An 18,754-nucleotide genomic window follows, 5' to 3' on the forward strand; every position below is an offset into this window, starting at 1 on the left:
ACTTGTTGACTGAAAACACATAAGAAACTTGGAAGATGCAAAGATGCATCAATAGAAAAATTTTAAATCATTCTCCAACTCCAGACAATGTTTAACATTTTGGTGTGTTTTCTTTCTTTATGTATTTAATATCATAATGATGTGTCATTCTGGATATATTGTTTTGTATCTTGCATTTTCCCACTTAACAGTCAACCATCAGCATCTTTTTATATTTTTACAAAAATTTTTATAAAGACTTCTATTTGCACATAGTGGAGTAAAGGTACATTTCTCCTCATCTCACTAAATAACAGAAATGAGGGGGAAAGAGAAGAAAATCCATCTGTAATGAAACAAGTCACTGGCAATAGCCCCAAAGAATATACCTTGAAGCATACCTGCCAAATCTGTAATGTTTGGATACAGGTGAAAGAGGGCATAAGATTATACTTATTTCCACAGACTTAGAGCAAAACATAATTTCCCTTGAATTAAGAGTACTGCCATAAAGGACATCTCCAGTGTTCCCTGAATTATATGACAAGACCTAGAGCTGTAGCTAAGCTGTGGGAGAAGTTGAGAGTGTCTCCGCAAACCTCCAAGTATCACCACTGAAAGGTAGACAGTGGCACTGGAAGGAAAACGATTCTGATGCCATTTTAATTTTCCTTTCCCTAGCCTGCTGGCTGAGGGAGCTTGGTAAAAGTGAAGTGGGGAAAGGAGGGAGAGCAGGCAGCAATTGTGCTTAAGGGCTTTGCTGTGAGGCACATTAGCGCAAGCAATGGGAGAAGCAGGGGGCAGAAAAGAAAGGCTTTCTGAAAGAGCTGGCCAGGCTCTCAGGAAAATGCATTACTTATTTCAGACTCTGAGAACACACTAAGACGCTAAATAGTATTTGGTGAACTGAAAGGGTAAATACTTTCTTCCAAAGCTATTTGGTTGAGAGACATGGCCACTATGGAGAAAATAAGCCATTAAAATCAGAAATAAGAATGAAATAGCTGAGCTTGTACAAACTTTGTGTAGTTTACAGAAAGAGGTTAGCACAAAGGTAGAAGCCATAAATCAAAGATTAAGCAACATGGCACAAAAGGGCATGTGTTTCTGTAATTGTAAAATGAGCTTCCCAGCAAAAGGTGAAGCTGAGCTTTTCAAATTGCTGGAATGTCACTGCTTATTTATGAGCAAAGATAAAACTCATTTTTAGATAAATGACTAAATTGAAATACCATAATGCGTACCATTCAAGTGCTATTATGGTTAAAAAATGTGACTATAAAAATGTCACATTATTACAGAACCTATTTGTTGGTTAGGTATTTTCCAAGTCCTATCTCCTCAGTTTATTGACTCCCGCTAGGTTTTACTACTGCCTGCCTTGCATAGCCAATGCACAGTAGCTATTGCAAAAGCAAGATCTAGTCCTTTGTACCTCACACAGCTCTGAAGAATCTCAGGAACTCTTTAAACCAAAGCTGATATTGTTGCTAATGCCATTAGATGAAATAAGAATGAAGTCACTTTGTTGGCGAAGACCATGTCTCATTTACAGAGAAGCAGTGGTCTCTTTCAAATTCAAGTTCATATCTAATTTGAAACTACATCTTATATTCTGATTGTTCTACCATTTCCCTTGAGCACTTAAGCAATCATGGTATCTCACTGCCAAATTAAGTCAAGACAGAGCTTACTATATGACCTATTAAAGAATCAGCACCAGGCTTTGTAACAGCAGTAGTCCTGAGCAAGGGGTGGTTGTGTGCCTTAAAGATTATTAATTGCAGTAGACTACCCGTGCTAGTAAATTACCTTTTACATGTTAACATGATAAGGCTACAGTGGGCTGAATTGTTTGCGGATAGACAACAATAAGAAGCCAGAAACTGTGGGGAAATGGAATACATACTATGGTAAAGATGGGGGAGATGGAGGCTACAAGAAAGAAGAGATCAGCATGGAAGACTGAGTTTTGTGAAGAGGAGAGAGGTGAATCAAGAGGATGAGTCAAACAGCAACATGAGAGGATGGTACGGCAGGCTTCAGTTCTCCAAAGAGGTTATAGGAAGAGGAACTCAAAGAAATGAAAATGGAATGGCAAACTAATAAAAACTAGCACTTACATAACATATACCAGGTACGGGCACTGTTCTAAACGCTTTATTTATGTTAATTCATGTAAGCAATAACCCTGTGAGGTCAGAAAGATTTCACATCTCTACGGTACAGATGAAAAAAAAAAATGAAGCAAGTTTTCAAATGACTTACCCAAGTCACACAGCCAGCAAGAGGCCCGGCTGAGATCTGAATCCTAGGAACCTCAGATTCAAGTTCGTACTTGGAGGCTTATACCATATCGCTTCTCTCAGATGTGGGTGACAATAAAATAGATGGTTTTTCAGAGTTTAACTTTTCGTTATATGAAAAAATGAGCTAGCAGTCTAGCTGACCTATGTTTAAGGTCAACTGTTGACTAGTTCATACTCAAGAGAGTTACAGCAGAGAGGTGACATGCCGTGCGACTAGCACAGGTTCTTGTCAGAGGATGTCAGGTGGTAACGTTGAGGGAAGGAAAACAGGGTGGATTAGAGAAAGCATTTTAACAGCAAAGCCTAGACTGGGAACTATGAATTTATATTAGGAAAAATTTTTTTTTAAAGACCATTCTGCAATTGAAAAATATCTTATTAGAAAATGTGCTAATTTTTTCGACTTTGCAGTAGACCTAAACTAAATAGAATGTAAATATTTCATTGTCACCATTATACATATAAATAAACCACTGATTTTCAGTAAGTGTCCAGTAATTTGTATATTATTCCTTCAATCTAGGCCTCCTGGGCAAAAGTTATATTGACCCTATAGGTGTGGATTTGGGGACTACAGTTTTCAGGAAATGTTATTGCATTGTCAGAGATATTACTAAATCTGTAGATTTGGCCAGGAGATATTTTAAAATGCAAGTGACAAATCACCTTTACTTTCAATAACTAACACAGTTGAAAGAGTGGGAGGAAGGCTTATAGGCAACTTAAATACACATTTTTAAGGAATTTTTTCCTCTTTTTTCTTGATGACTAAAATATCTTATTTTAAAGAAAAATAAAATCTAACATTTTAGCATTTATCTTTGGTGGAAATTGTTGTTAGGAGGAAAGCAGTTTTATAGAGAAGTTTGAGATGAACAATTGTCAAGGACTCAAAAGATAGGCTTTTTGTGTGTATGACATATCTAAGGATTTGTCTTGACATTGTCAAAATAACAGTTCAATTCTGTTAACCACTTGATTCACAAATAAGTCAAAACAATCATTGGGCTAAATTAAACTGCTTTTATTTTTTTCCCAACTTTCTTAATCAAAAGTATATATTTGTAGTTGTACAGCAAGCAGATACACCAGCTCTTATGAAAAGTAAAAGTGTTCCAGGTATGACAGTAAAGGGAGCCTGACTGCCATAACTTTTAAAGCACACCAAAGTTTGGCAGAGGGTTTCTCTGCACTTTAACTGTTGTACATCAGGTTCTCCAGGAAACAGAGTCTGTGCAGGAAGCTTAGTAGGGACTGCTGTTGGATTCAACACCTGTGGAAGGAAGGGAAGGAGTCAGAGAGGGCAGGAGGAGAAGTTGGGCTCTGACATAGTCTCACTTAAAGCCCCAGCCAACCCATGGAGAGCTCTGAAGCTAGGAGGGCTCTTCAGCATTGTACTGAGTTGGAGCAAGGGCACCTGGCCTGTATAACTCCATGCCATCCAGTTACTGAATGAATACAGGCTGCCCCAGGAAGGTGGCTCTTTCTAGCCCAGGGCAATTCCTATAGAAAGCTGAAAGCCGAGGGCCATCAGGCAACATCTTTACCAGGAGCTGGGCAAATATGTCCTTAAATCCTGAAAAAGAATCTGGCGATTCATGACAATGCCATTTCTAGTAGCTGGCTGAAATATTTTGAAATTTTAAGACAGAAAAGGAAATAATCAAGAATAATATCTGCATTTTATTATTAAGACTTAACTTATATAGTGTTATCACAGAGGGAGGCCTTCTTCTACAGACAAAATAAGACCAAAAGAAATTATTCAAATAAGCCTGTTTTGCATAGAAGTAATATATTTAGCCAATACTGGTTATCGAGAGAGAGAAAAAGAGAGAGAGAGTGTGTGTGTAATAGATACACAGAATGAGACACTTTCAGTCTTAGGTACTGTATTACGACCATTAAATATTTCTGTCATTTAATGTTTGCAGCTCTCTTGCATGGAAGGTACTATTGTCCAATTCTGCTAATAAATAGAATCAGAGGGGCTAGGGGACTTGCCCAAGATCATATGGCTAGTTACTGGTGTAGCAATGACTCTAACCTACATCTGCCCATATTAATGCTCTTCTTCTTCTTGGTCCTGTCCTTCATTTTTCTAGTCCCTGGACCATGGAGGTTTTCTATTTCAGTAGATAACTTTTTGTCCTCCCAGACCTCAGAAATTTGTCCTTTAAGCTAAGTGTTTATCTCCTTTGGCCGTTGTCGCAGCCTTGGCTGGTAAAAAGGCAAGGTGTTTTCTTTTCGTTGTTGTTGTTGTTTCTGAGACAGGGTTTTGCTCTGTCACCCAGACTGGAGTGCCATGGTGCAGTTATGGCTCTCTACAGCCTCAAACTTCTAGGCTTCAGTGATCCTTCCACCTCAGCCTCCCGAGCAACTGAGACCCCAGGTGCATGCCACAACACCCAGGTGATTTTTTTGTATTTTTTGCAGAGACAGGGTTTCACCATGTTGCCCAGGCTGGTCTCGAACTCCTGGGCTCAAGCAGTCTGCCCATCTCAGCCTCCCAAAGTGCTGGGATTACAGGTGTGAGCCACCGCACTGGCCAAGGCAAGTATTTTTATCTTCACTTTAGCGGGAATGTAGTGCTGATGACAGTGGCCTAGCATCTTATGAAAACAGGACCATTCCAGGATGGCTTCTGCCCTGTACTTCTGCCCCCATTTAGTAGATGAATTAACAGGTAAAAGAAATGATGCAAAATGTTGGCAGGAGTCAGAGGTGAACTTGGGTCTACTGTTTCCAAATCCCATGCTTGATTCCCCTTCCAATGGGATTAACATGGGAAAAGGGAAAATATGGGTATATTGTAGGTATACTGCACATATATTGTGGGTGCAGAACAATATCAACCTTTCAATGATCCTACATAATAATTGTTTTATTTATGAAGAGGAGATTGTGGAACCAGTAGAAAGAAATTATTTGAGTGGCCATTAGGAGAAATGTAAGCATATGCACTTTAAAGAATGTGACTTAAACAAATTTTGAAATGATTTTAAACTTCCTTTTAATGAGAATAACTTCCTAAGGCTTTCTTGATTAGAATGCCTGAATGATGTGTCTCTTTTACTGAGAGAAATAGTTACCTGATTCCCCACAGTTGAATCACATGACAAGTGATGCAACTTCATTGCTCTGAGACAATCTGTTTCCTCTGTATTTTAGGATTTTGTTTGTTTGTTTGTTTTTGAGGTGGAGTCTTGCCCTGTTGCCCAGGCTGGAGTGCAGTGGCATGATCTCATCTCACTGCAACCTCTGCCTCCTGGGTTCAAGTGATTTTCCTGCCTCAGCCTCCCAAGTAGCTGGGACTACAGGCATGCTGCCACCATGCCCCGCTAATTTTTGCATTTTTAGTAGAGACGGGGCTTCGCCATGTTGGCCAGGCTGGTCTGAAACTCCTGACCTCAGGTGATGTGCCCATTTCGGCCTTCTAAAGTGCTAAGAGTACCAGCGCGAGCCCCCGCGCCCTGCCTCCTCTGGTTTATTTTTGACAGCAAAACTGAAGTAGAAAAGGTTCTCTTGTTACCTGGTTTATTTTAATAGGGTACTGCTTGTGTCAGAAAATTCGAGAGGACTTTAAGACATTTGTCAGATATTTATATAATATTTCATCTTCCATAATATAAAAAGGAATAAGGAGAGTCATTGTAATATTTTGAGTCACATATATTCTTTGATACATTGAAGTAAATGACAATCTCAATCTGAAGTATTTTAAGTCTTTTCTCAAGCAACTATTACTTTATTCATGTCTTTGGTTTCAGCTCAAATCTTAATTTAATGGATTAAACCATGGTTAAATAGAATGGATACTTCTGCATGATTAATGCAGTGTCCCCTATATATTGTATAACTCTGAATTATAAATTATTTAGCATTTTAGCTAAATTATTTAGCATTTAGCTAAAAAAATTTAAATAGAACGGATACTTCTGCATGATTAATGCAGTCTCCCCTATATATTGTATAACTCTGAATTATAAATTATTTAGCATTTTAGCACTAAAAACAAATGATATGTTTGCCTTTTGAAATGCAGATAGAGGGATGTAGATATATGTAAATAAAGAATTTTAATACATCATGAACACTTTACACTTGCATGTGTGTTCGTTAACAACCATAAGTCAGTTGGCTGAAAAATTCATGCTCACAATTTGTCGGTATTAATCTAAAGGCCCCTAAATTGGATTATCACTGCTAGTGCTACAGTAAAAACCAACTAATAATTTAATAATTTATCACTTTTTTATTGTCGTGGGTATTAAAATGGTCACAGAACTACAATTATACCATTTCGTATGCACACATATATAAAGTTATGCTGATATTGACAATTTATAAAGGTTGTGAATGAAATCCAAATTAAGGATATCTTGAACTTCTCTTTTATTGACTATATGAAATCAAAAATTAAATATGATTATAATATCTAGAGAATTGACATATAACGTACAGTGATTATTAAACTTTCATGTTTCATTGTTTTGGAAGAAGTTTTATGTCATCCATGTCTGTTTGCCCAAATCTTTAAAAGAATGCTTATTTCCTAAAATTCTTCGTGGTCTAAACATGAGAGTTTATAGCAAGATTCACATGCATCTCTGCTTCTAGGCCAGGGATTCCAAAGTTAGGTGTACAAAGGCAGGAAGGAGGGGCACTTGAGTACTATACAGTGGGGAGTAGTGGGTACTGACAAATTGAATTTTGTAGGCCTGGAGAAAGTTGAGTTTGTGATCATTTGGGAATGCCATGCCAGTTTCTCCACAGCTTCTGACTTTCAAGATAAGATAAAAATATGGATGTTTTGGTGAAATTTTCTGATTTTTAGGACACTGAGTGAGCCATATCAATCCCTTATGTGGGCTGCATGTAGCCTGTAGACCTCCGGTGTTCACATTCCCATCTAAGTTAAAGAGAGACCGAAGTCTTGGGTTGTCTTCCATTTTACACACATGGAATGCCAATCAATTTTGAGTAGACAACTAATTATCTTAACAGAATCTTCAAAATAGAATCAAAACCAACTTTGGATACATGTAAGTTTTCTTCTATAAGTGTCAAAAATATAGTAACCCTCCAGTTTTTTAGTTTAAGCCATGTGTGTACTTTTTAGCCAAAGGGGGAGAGGCAGTTGGAATTCTATTTCATTTGGCATGTTGTCTTTTATTATTGATTGGTCCAAAATTTGACACCACCTTTCCTCATTCCCATTTACCTATCTCGGTATGAGATTTCCTGTCTTGATTGAAATCTTTTTGGTCAGTTTTTATCTGATCATTTGTCTGTCTGATATCCTTGATATGCTTTTATAACATTTTTAGCAGAAAATGTAAGTGCTATTTATGGAATGCAAGCTGGTCGGCTATGAAGGGTCTCTTGTGATTTCTCAAGTTGTTTTCATGTTTGACTAATACTGACTGCTAGAACAGAAGTCTGGGAACTAACATGGAATATTAAACGACTGAATACAAGTTTCCTTCCCTTCCAAGTCTGTCTTCAGGGGCATAGAGAAAAGATGAATGAGAATGGAAAATAGAGGAGTATAACTGAGCAGGCGGTTAATTATATTAATTTCAGACTCAACTCAGCTTGAAAACAATATAATCTATAAAAAATGGAATTTCAACAAGAAGCCAAACTACTATTACCTTTTTCTTTTTAAGACCACAATATGTTATAGTCATCAGGCACTCATAAATTGCCATTACAAGCTGTTTAGAATAAGACACGATACAAAACCTACTTAGAATTGGAAACTGTAGGGAGATTTTTTTTTTTTCCCTGTTGCACCTGAGGTATTTTTTCCATGTGTTGAGTTTCCCTTTGGTTGTTCATTGGAGAACATGGGAATTCTGCTGTGCTTCTTGTACATGTGATGGATGAGGAGGGTCAAGATGCAATTGAATTATTTTAAATACTGAGGAGCCAAATGTAAATAGTACTATGTAGTACTGTCCCCTCATTGTATATGTGAACACAGAGAGCCATCATGTTTTCCCCTTCATTTATGCTAAGTTGCCTGGTAAGAATTATTAAGTGGTAGATGGAAATGGGAATAAATAGAAGAGAGTGAAAAAATAGTCTAGTTTCTTCCAATACAAACTTCTCTGTTCCTTCACCAGGGAAGCTTCAGTTCCTGTTTCATCAACAATAGTAAGAATCTCTAGGTAAAAGACCATTGAGTAGTGTCAATACCTTGAGGCAAACGAATATTTTTCAAAATATTTACAGCAGCCATGAAAATAACTTAGAACATCGAACTGAAGTAATCAGCATTGACAATTTTGCATACTATCGTGTTTCTCATTACTTTGTCCTGTGTGCATAAGTAATCATTTCAATGACCCCTTTTGTTAAAATATGTGAACATTGATATTCAGTTATTCAAAAGCACATAATCCTATGTCAATTCCTTGGAAATTTTAGAGTAAAGTTTACTACTTCATCACCTGTATCTAGACAAATTTATTAGGTACTTGCTGATAGTAATACCTGTTTATTAAGCTGATTTTCAGGCTACTTTCATGAGAGCTTTCATAAATTAGCATTAGTACCTTAACATTTAAGTTTAAACAGGGGTTAGGCATTCATAAACTGAATCAAGTGATCATGGACTAAGAGGGAAGGAAAATGTTTTTAATGCATTTCTGGCCTACCACCCCTCCCCTACTTTTCAATCCCAAGAGCCTACTTTGCCATGAGGAAGGACATATTTAAAGTTAGAATCTCTAGTGCCAGAAATTTCTACTTTATGTCTTGGCTAACCAGCGAGGATAATCAGCACCTTGTCTTTCTTAAAATTGACAGGGCACATTTTTAAAGTGTTGAAAGAGAAGTATACAGAGCTTACAGGTTGAACAGTCTCACTTCCCTGGCCTCAGCAAAGATTTTGAAACTTTAGTTGTTTTCAGATGTCAGGGTAAAGCCTGTGGTCAGTTAAATGAATCAGCTACTTTAGTCATTGGTATTTTCTAACAAATATGTAAAAATTGGAAGTGCACACTCTGAAATATAAAAATCAACATTATTCATGTCAATATTCATTTTTTATAATTTTGTGTTACATTCACCAAAGGGAACAATATATTTCCCTGTTTCGTAAGGCTTTCATCTGTTTTAGTGTATTAAAAAGGCAAACCCACTTAAAGATTCAGGTTTAATCCTTTGAAAGTTAACCCAATCCTAGGCTTTAAATTAACTTTGCCTAAATTCAGACAAGTGCAGAGAACCTCCAGTTTATTTTACCCTTTTATTTGGAAAACAGTGTAATTTTCCATGCCGCCCTTCACTGGCCCCTTCAGTGCCTCCTCAAAAGAGCAGTAGAGCCTTCATCTCTCGGGGATCTGTAGGAAACGCCTTTGTTTTGAGCAGCCTCCAACCATGTAAAATCCACCCCTAGTACCCTGCAAATGTTGGATAGGAGGAGATTCTTGGGGTGTGGGGAGCAGCTAGTACTTAAAATACAATACTCCATCCTGAATTTAGATGCTTCCAAAATCCTTTGTCTCTCACAAATCCACTTCTTGATTATGTCATGGAATCTGAATGAAGTTAAAGGAATATAAAATAAAGGGAGTTTCTGCAGCAAATTTATATAAAATATGTTTGCTTCCTTCAAGCCATATCCCCCTCTAAGAGGGTGGAACTAACACTTCTGTGGATGACGATGCATAAGGATGTTTTCAATTTTAGCCCCTCTCTAGGAGGGTGGAACTAACACTTCTGTGAATGATGACACACAAGGATGTTTTCGATTTTAGCTGTTTGCCCATCAGCTGCCCATTCTCCCACTGATCGGACTATTGGTTGCTAGGCATCAGCATTATTATACCCAAAATTGCAATTTTTTGGTTTCTCCCTTCTTCCTCTTCTACTCCTCTCCTCAATGGCCTATTCACTGTTGTCTTGTCACCCGAGTACTTAGGTCAAAGCATAGAAACTGGAGGACTGATCTGAGCAGTTTGGGGAATGGAAGAGTGGAACCAGCAACTACGTTTATCCCATGGAGTCACTGCTCCCAGGGCACAGGTCCTCAGGGAATGTCCATAGGAATTACTACTGCAGGCTTCCTGGGGCCTCCTGCAAGCAGAGATCCGGCATCTCCACCATGATTCACATCACTGGATATGGATTTGTAAACTAAAGAAAACACAGACCATTTCCATCCACATGCCACTTAATAGCTGTCAGCCATGGTTGAGTCCTATGATGAAGTGGGGGTGCTTTCAGACATTGTCTCACTTAGCCCTCAAGGAAGTTTTAGGGAACTTTTAATGACCATTATCCCCAATTTACAGGTGAAGAAACAGGCTTATAGGGAGGGTAAGGAACTTGCCTGTGGTTATTCTTCAGGTAACTGGTGGGTAAAGGCCCGAGTCTGGCTCCAAAGCCCATGTTCTAAACACAGCCGTGTGTCTCCGCCCCCAGCTCTCTGCCTTGCTCACCAGTATGTATGATGCATTCCATAACCTTAACCTTAACTTCCTTTTTTGTCATTCACTTTCATGGTGACAGTGTGATAAGGCATTGCACTTTTTCCAGTGGCAGAATGTTTAGGATATGTTATTTTTATCTTATACATGTCTTGTAAAAGATATCTGCAATTGATATATGAAATGCTATCCTCATATTTGCCTTACATAGGAAACCAAATAGAATGTCTTTTTCTTCCTTTCCTCTTAAATAAGTGATTACCCTTGTTTTGGAAGAAATGCCAGGGTAGACGGCACCTTAAAATAGTTTTGGCAAATACGTTCATGAGTTAACGTCATAGAAGTCCTCATACCAACCAGATTTTCCAGTGGCAGAAATACAAACTGAACATCTGAATGCTGAAACCTACTTAGGAATTTAGTTCTCAGACTAAATCAACTACCTCTTTTCTGCTTACTTCTTAGTTGTGGATAGCTAAATATTTGCTCATGGAGCTGAACTGTTGCCCATTAAGTCGTTTTTTTATGTTTCCCCCTCACCTCCCATCTTTCCTAATAGTCGTTACTGCCTGAAATCTTTTATTCAAATAACAACACATCATTTGAGTTGGATCTCATTTTGAACATTTTAATAATTTGAACTGGAGATTGTTCAGATTAGTTCTTATTTTAACTATAGGATATTTGAAACTACATCAGTATGCCTTTTATATGTAAGCAGTTTTTCTTAAAACTGAAATAATGAAATATAACAATTATATCTTGCTTTCATGGATCAGCAAGAATGTTTTGTAGATAAATCATCACTGCTATGCATAGATGCTCAAACGATGAGACTCTGTCACACATGTTTTCTCTGAGGGTTTTAGAAAAGCCGGTTATATACCTCAATCGCTATGGCAGGGTTTCTCAACCTCGGTCCTACTGACCCTTTGGATTGGGTTGTTTGTTGATCTCTGTGCACTGTAGAATACTTTTCAGTATCTCTGGCTTCTACACATTAGATGTGAGTAGTAACTTCTTACTCAGTTGTCATCATCAAAAATGTCTTCAGACAGTGCCCAGTGTCTCTTAGGGGCACAGGCACCTCTGGCTGAGAACCAGTTCTTCTCCTAACAAGATGAGAGACCAGTTAGACATCAAAACATTAGCTCTGTTGATGGTCAAGTTGAAGTGGAGAATGTGGCTGAGGTCTAAGGCCAAGTTGAATTTATTTTTTCTTTTTCTTTTTTTCAGATACTTCTGCCCAAGGGTACCATGCCTTCCATGGCTACTGTATTCAAAAATATTACAACCCTGTGACTGTCTCCCTCACCTACTTTACTCAATTTGTCTTCCTAGCCCTCATCTCCACCTGAAACTCATATTTAATTGTTTATTGTTCTCCTCCTCCACTAAAATGTAAGCTTCATGAGAGCGGGACATTTTTTCTTTAGTGCTGTTACCCCAGAGCACAGATCAATGCCTGCCATATAATTTGAATCCATGAGTAATTGTTGGCTAAATGAGTCAATTATTTAGAAACACTTGCTGTAAAAAGATAGCTTGAGGATATTAAAGATCACAACCATAGCTGAAAATAAATAGTTGAGATAATTTTTATTGAAGAAGGATGGCTTAAAGTATGATCATTCTACTTAATGGTTTTGTAATTAATTAATCAATTCATAATTGAGATTTAGGCTTTTCCCTCATTTTATATAATTAGTTTTGCTGGTCTATTTTTCATGTCAAGCAAACAATGCCTTCAGAGAGGAGAGGGCTTTGAGCTACAAGGAAATGAGGAGAGAAAGCTCAGATGATGCATGAAGTGAGAAAACAGTAGGAAATACCAACATTTCTTATAGTCAGTCACTCAAAATATATCAATAAGCAAAAGTCTACTGTTGGGTAGTTTCACTGGAAGGTACAGAGGGACAAGCACAATATTCCTTTGAATGCTGTTTTGAGTTTCAGAGCTAACAATTGAGAGTTTTAAATTTCAAGTAAGTAACAATTTATCCATTCAGAGTTTAAAATTTCTATTATATATTTTCAAATCTTTCTTGATTTATACTTATTTTTTCAGCTTCCCAAATTTAACCAGTTACACATATTTAAGTACCATTATCCTCAATAATTTGAACTGAAGTAGTTGCCTTTAATAGGAAACATGCATTTCTTCATGAAAATAGAACACAAAATTCTTAGCCTAGTTATAAGGTCCAGAAATATTTGGGCTAAAATACTGTAAGCCGAGAAAATAATAAAGATACACATTCTACCAAATGTGTTCTGGTCTTGAAAAATTAAGAACATATGTCCCAACAAGGTAGAGAATGCAGCCTCTTCAGGCTGTGTACTGACCACCACTGAAATTTTATATGACAAGAATCACATCCTGGTCATGGGAAGATGCCAGGATTCACTAGTATTGTCAACAAAACGGCTATGACAACTTATCTTTTAAAAAATGTTGTATCAAATTTTTTGTTATTGGTTTATTGGAATTCCCTCGTACGTTTCTTAATTATAATGCCTATTTAGCTCTTTCAAAGAACCTATTTCTTACTTTTTAAACATTGAGTCAAAATAGTAAAAATAATGGATTTGTTTTTGTTTTTCCTTTCCCCATACCTACTTCCTGGGGTATATGAAAAGTCCTAAAGAGGCTAGAGCAATCCTAGGGCTATGGATTGGGCACCTGTTTATTACAGATTAATTAAAGAATGGAAGAACTAAAGTGAATATTCTATCCCAGTTCTTTGTTGGCTGCGGCTTGGAGAGGAGTTGCCTCCTGCAGTCTCACAGTGTATTAGTGATAGATCCCCTGCCTGAAACCCCAACTCCCATGATCTCTGTACAGCATTATTCCCATCCTCCGTTTATGGTATAATATGGCCATATTTTATCCCTCTTGAACTCTAAAACATTGATCAACACCTGGAGTCGGGATTTTTTGTTGTTGTTGCTTTAGAGACAACACAGTCATGGTTCACTGCAACCTTTAACTCATGGGCTCAAGTGATCCTCCTGCCTTAGCCTCCCAAGTGCCTAGGACTACAGATGTATGCCACCATGCCTGGCATTTTTTTAAGAGATAGGGTCTCACTTTGTTGCGCAGGCTGGTCTTGAACACCTGGCTTCAAGCAACCCTCATACGTTAACCTCCCAAAGTGTTGGGATTACAGGTGTGAGCCACCATGCCCAGCAGTCACGGTTTTTTGGTGTAGTTTTATAATGATGATGGGATGAGTGAAGGTGAAAGGGAACAAAGAAAGAGGGAAAAGAGGAGAGGGCTGCCAATTATGGAAATTCTATCTGGTAGGAGAACATTTTCTTCAATTAATAGACATATTAACTTTCCAGTAAGTGCAAAACATATAATAGGTGATATGGAGGGATACAAAGATAAATATGACCTGGCCCTGCATTCCAGGAAAGCATGCCCTCTAATGACTTTCTTACTTGAAAAGGTCCAGTGCAGCCAGGCCGTAGCCACAGGTCTTCCTGGAAGTGTTAGCAATTCAAATAAATTATGCTCATGGAGACCCAAAAGAATGACTTACCCTACATGGTTCAGCTAATAGTATTTTTATTATTCCTTAGAATTCCTTCTCTTGGGGACTTTTTAAAAAAACTCAAAAATGTATTTGCTTTATCCTGTGATTTGCTCTATGTGGCTCTGTATTTTCTAAGTACATTAACATCACTAAATGAGGTTAAAAGTAGGATTCCAATGTTAGCAGTGAGGGAGTAGAGCTTGTCTCAAATAGCTGATGCTTTTTGCGAAGGCAAAATAAAACTTCCTCTTTTCTCTTTATTCAAGGAGAAGACAATTTTACCAATAAATCCACTTAGATCCTGTCTATTGCAAAGAATAGATTTGTAAACTAATAGAGTTTTAGACCTGTAAAATTAGGGATATGCTAGACAGCTAAATCCGTAGACACTTAGTATGTATCTTCCTTCTAGTCACTGAATAATAGGACTCTTGAATTCATTTTAATGATTTATTGGAATTTGGGTAAATGAAAGTAGGGTTGAAATGATCTAGTTGCAAGTCTTTTGACATTTCAGGTCCATAGTAGTACTAAGCCAAAAAGTCTATTTTCAAACCTTTTGGTAGCCACATTAAAGTAATAATTTTGACTACTGAGATATTTAAACTGTGACATTCTAAGAGAGACTAATGATATGTATACAATTATAGATATAATGAAAGCAGTTGTCAATGGATTGTGTAGGGATTTTTCCAATCACATTAATTATATTACCAAATAATTAAAACATAGTTGAGGCAAGCTTTCTAGGAGTGATTTCCAGATGTGAGTGAGCTAATCTTTATCATTAGATTAAATATAACTCAATGTTTTAATGTAACTGGAATAAAAAACATGTGCTTCAGTAGAACCTTCAAAAATCCAGTGTTATTTGCCTGACTTTACCCACAAATTGTTTGAAAGGATAGACTATGAATTCTTTATCATCTATAATATATTACAGCTTTCTGGAAGGTCTATGTGAGAAACACTTTTTAAAGCTTGCTAGGATAAAGTGACGGTCATAACATCTTTACCACAAAGAACATCTGTTTACCAGCTCTGCTTTTTTTGACCGGTTGTAGGAGTGCTTTAGGGAGTGATTTCTTTCCCTTTTTTTTTTTTTTCTTCTCTTGACAGGCTTCTGTGCTTGAGGCCAGACTGCAAAGATAACAATAGTGTGTGAGTGTTTGTGTATGTGTATTCATGTGAGCACATGTTTACAGCACGCTAAAATCATAAGCATAGCCATGTAACAATGGTTCTGTTTCTCCAGATGATTTGAAAGTCATTGACACTTCCACCTGTGAGTAGATACCCTCAATTGGAAAAAAAAAAAAATTATTGATCTTACTTTGTCACCGTTCTAATTAAGTTTTCAATTTCTAGAAATTCTTCACATTTTCAACTAAAATAATGCATGTGACATGACACCTTGGTATAGTGGACACCTTATTCAAACAGTTCTGTTTGTATCTTATTTTTAGAAATTATAAAAAGAAGTATATTGTTTTTTCACCTAACATAGGACTGTGAAGTTCTGCAAAAGAAGGCAAAGTTGAATTTGGGAAACATTCATTCTGATTTTTCCTCTGATAACGATTTTCTTTTAAAAAAAAAAAATAAAAGTGTTTCCCTTTTTATTTCCATTTTTTTCTTGGCCTATGAATATCCAACATTACCAAGCATGTTATGAGCAAGCCAAGGTATAGATAGTTTGTTGTTACCTCTTAAGTCAGTAATGGTTTCTCTTAAAAATGATAGAAATATTGACAAATACTGAATATATTTCAATTTTCCTCAAATTATTGGGATTCCCCCATCCATTATTACGTATTTCAAAGGACATATGCCTTTCATTCCAATTTTCATAACAATTGGGATACAACTTGAAAATGTTCAGTTCCCAAGTATTTTTTATATATTAGTTAAAGGAATGGGAAACCTAAAAATAAAGTTTATTCTTATTTATTAAGATATCTTAACTCATTAAAGGAAAAAAAGACATATAAAATAGCTTTCACTGTGTGGAATTATGGTATAGGCAATTTCTATTGCTTATTACCTTCATGTTCTTGAATAGTGGGGTGGTAACAGGTCCCTGCCCTCATCATCTGAGTCCCCACAGATCAGTTACAATGGAGTTGTCAGAAGAGGAACATATTCACTGATGAAATGGCTAGTTATAAAAGTAGTCTTCTAAAACCCTATCAAGTTAATGTTTCTGTTCATCAGTTTGGGGCTGATTATAAGATGCTTATAACAATTAAATGCAATAAAAATGCTATGCATAGTGTACATACAACCCATACAACAAAGGAAATTGATTATAAGAATTCTTTAATGCAACGAAATTGATGCTGAAAAATTGCCTGAGTCACATATAAACCCATTGACAAATGAGGATCCAGCAGAGTTGGACCAATGAACAATTGAAAATTAGAGAACAAAAATGGATGAGGACATAAGATGTTTCACATAAGAACTATGTCAGAATCAAAAGATGAGAAAATATCTAGAAAATTGATGACATTTTTGAGTATTTCTGCAATAACAGGTCTAATTTAAGCTGCACTGTTGTATAGTTTTGTACAAAAAAATACATCCTGAAAAATCAACAATTGATTTGGTCTTTAATCTAGTTCATAGCTTAAATTATAGTTTAAACTTTGTTCCTTGTGATATAATTTTTAATGAAAGTCATTTAAGATAATATTCCAGTGTGATCTTTGTCACTATTTCTGTGAAAAAGTGGATTGACCCTTTTCTGTTACCAATTATTCTCTGATAATGAAAGCCTCTGGAATAAAGCCACCACTCTGAATTTTCTATCACAATTAATACCTCAGTTGATTCCTTCATTTAAACCACAAATTATTTACTTTAGTCTTTTCAGAATATTTTTTGAATGTGATGATCCTCAACTCTGGTTACACATTAAAATTACCTGAGGAGTGTTTTTAAATACAGATGCCCAGTTCCCACCCCAGAAAAATTAAATCAAAATCCCGGGGCTGCAGAGAGGTGGGAGGTAGAGCTTGATATGAACTGTTGTTTAAAGCTTCCCAGGAGATTCTAATGACTACCACTGATAATACCTCTAAAGGGTATTACAACTTCCAGCAAGCTTTCCAACTAAAGAAATGAATATAGATATGATTTGCTTCCTACCCACCCTGTTTTAATACATAGAAATTTTCAAAGATTTCCCTTATATAAATCAACTTTTAAAATGACAGAAAATTAGATCTTTATTGAGAAGAAAGAGAAAATTCTTAAGATAACTAATTTCTATACTCCACACTAGGTATTTCTTACCTTTGCTTTTTCTGCTATTTCCTGTCTTTGGAGTAATTATCATAGTGTTTGTGTTTCTGAGAGGTTGAGGATCTGACAGGCAGAACCTCGGCAAAGTGAAAACACCTCATGCTTTCTGATCCCTCTGCTGTTTCATCACATTGTGCATCCTAATCTAGCCACACAAATATAGTCTTTATTTCCTATGCTGTGGTGCTTCATCGGGCCATGATGGTTTTGATGCGGCTCTTCTCTGCCCATGGCTGCCCTGCTTACCTCTATCACAGTCTCTCCTGGCAAGTCTGAAGACCACCTCTGGACTTCCACAGCCCTTTGCTCCCCCATCAGCTGAATATCCTTTGTAAAGAGCAGCTGTGTTGTATTCTTCCCTATTATGATTTGTTCATATCAGATAGACATCCAGCAAGTTCTTATGAAGTTAGAGAATAATGGAAAAGGACATAATGGTGGGAAGAATCTCAAAGTTTCATTTAACTGTAATAAAGGTTTATACAAATTTATTTCAAGAATTGCATTTTCTTGGTCTTGTCCCATTTCTACATTTGGAATACGTTAAGCATGGTAATTGCTGAATTCAAGGGTCCATCCCAGCTAAAAAGATTTGTAAATACATAAATAAGTTGCTGATCTTTATGTTCAGAGGAAAGAAACATCAGAGGTGATTAAGTACCATCCAAATATAAGAAGATAATTTATTCTATGTTAATTCAGTTTCCTAGAATTTGATTCTAGTAATGGACTATTTTAATATTAAGATGACATAATTTTTTAGTATTATTATTTTATTTCAGTATATAATAGTATATTTTAGTGTATACTAAATAGATATTATAGTTCAGATTTGTGCATTCTTTTTGTACACAAAACCCTTACAAAGGGTTTACAAGGAGTAAGTTTTTTTTTTTTTTTAATCAATGTTGATTACTGGGAAAGTCTTATAAATTGTTTTCCTGTTTTTTAGCTCAGACTGTGACTCACAACTCATTACTGACCAACCTTACTTCCAAGTGTTTTGGTGCAACAATCATCGTATTTTTCTTTTTTGTGCTTATATGGTCATGAAGCCTGGAGGTCACAGAACGTGTGTGGTAGGATCATGAGACAGGTCTCAAAACTGCCTGCAGGCTGCTTTGCAGCAAGCCTGACCAAAAGTTGGGCCTCAAATGGGAAGATGGAATGAAAGAAA

The 18,754-nt window shown here is 36.6% G+C and overlaps 1 protein-coding gene and 1 pseudogene across 9 annotated transcripts in view; both read left to right on the forward strand.

Moving 5' to 3' along the window:
- Nucleotides 1-18,754, forward strand: part of SNCAIP (synuclein alpha interacting protein) — a 150,184-nt gene that overhangs the window by 20,256 nt on the left and 111,174 nt on the right. The window lies entirely within an intron of this gene.
- Nucleotides 10,490-18,754, forward strand: part of LOC129492699 (uncharacterized) — a 34,889-nt pseudogene continuing 26,624 nt past the window's right edge.

The sequence above is a fragment of the Symphalangus syndactylus genome, chromosome 11 (assembly GCF_028878055.3).
Source record: "Symphalangus syndactylus isolate Jambi chromosome 11, NHGRI_mSymSyn1-v2.1_pri, whole genome shotgun sequence".
NCBI classification, from domain to species: domain Eukaryota; kingdom Metazoa; phylum Chordata; class Mammalia; order Primates; family Hylobatidae; genus Symphalangus; species Symphalangus syndactylus.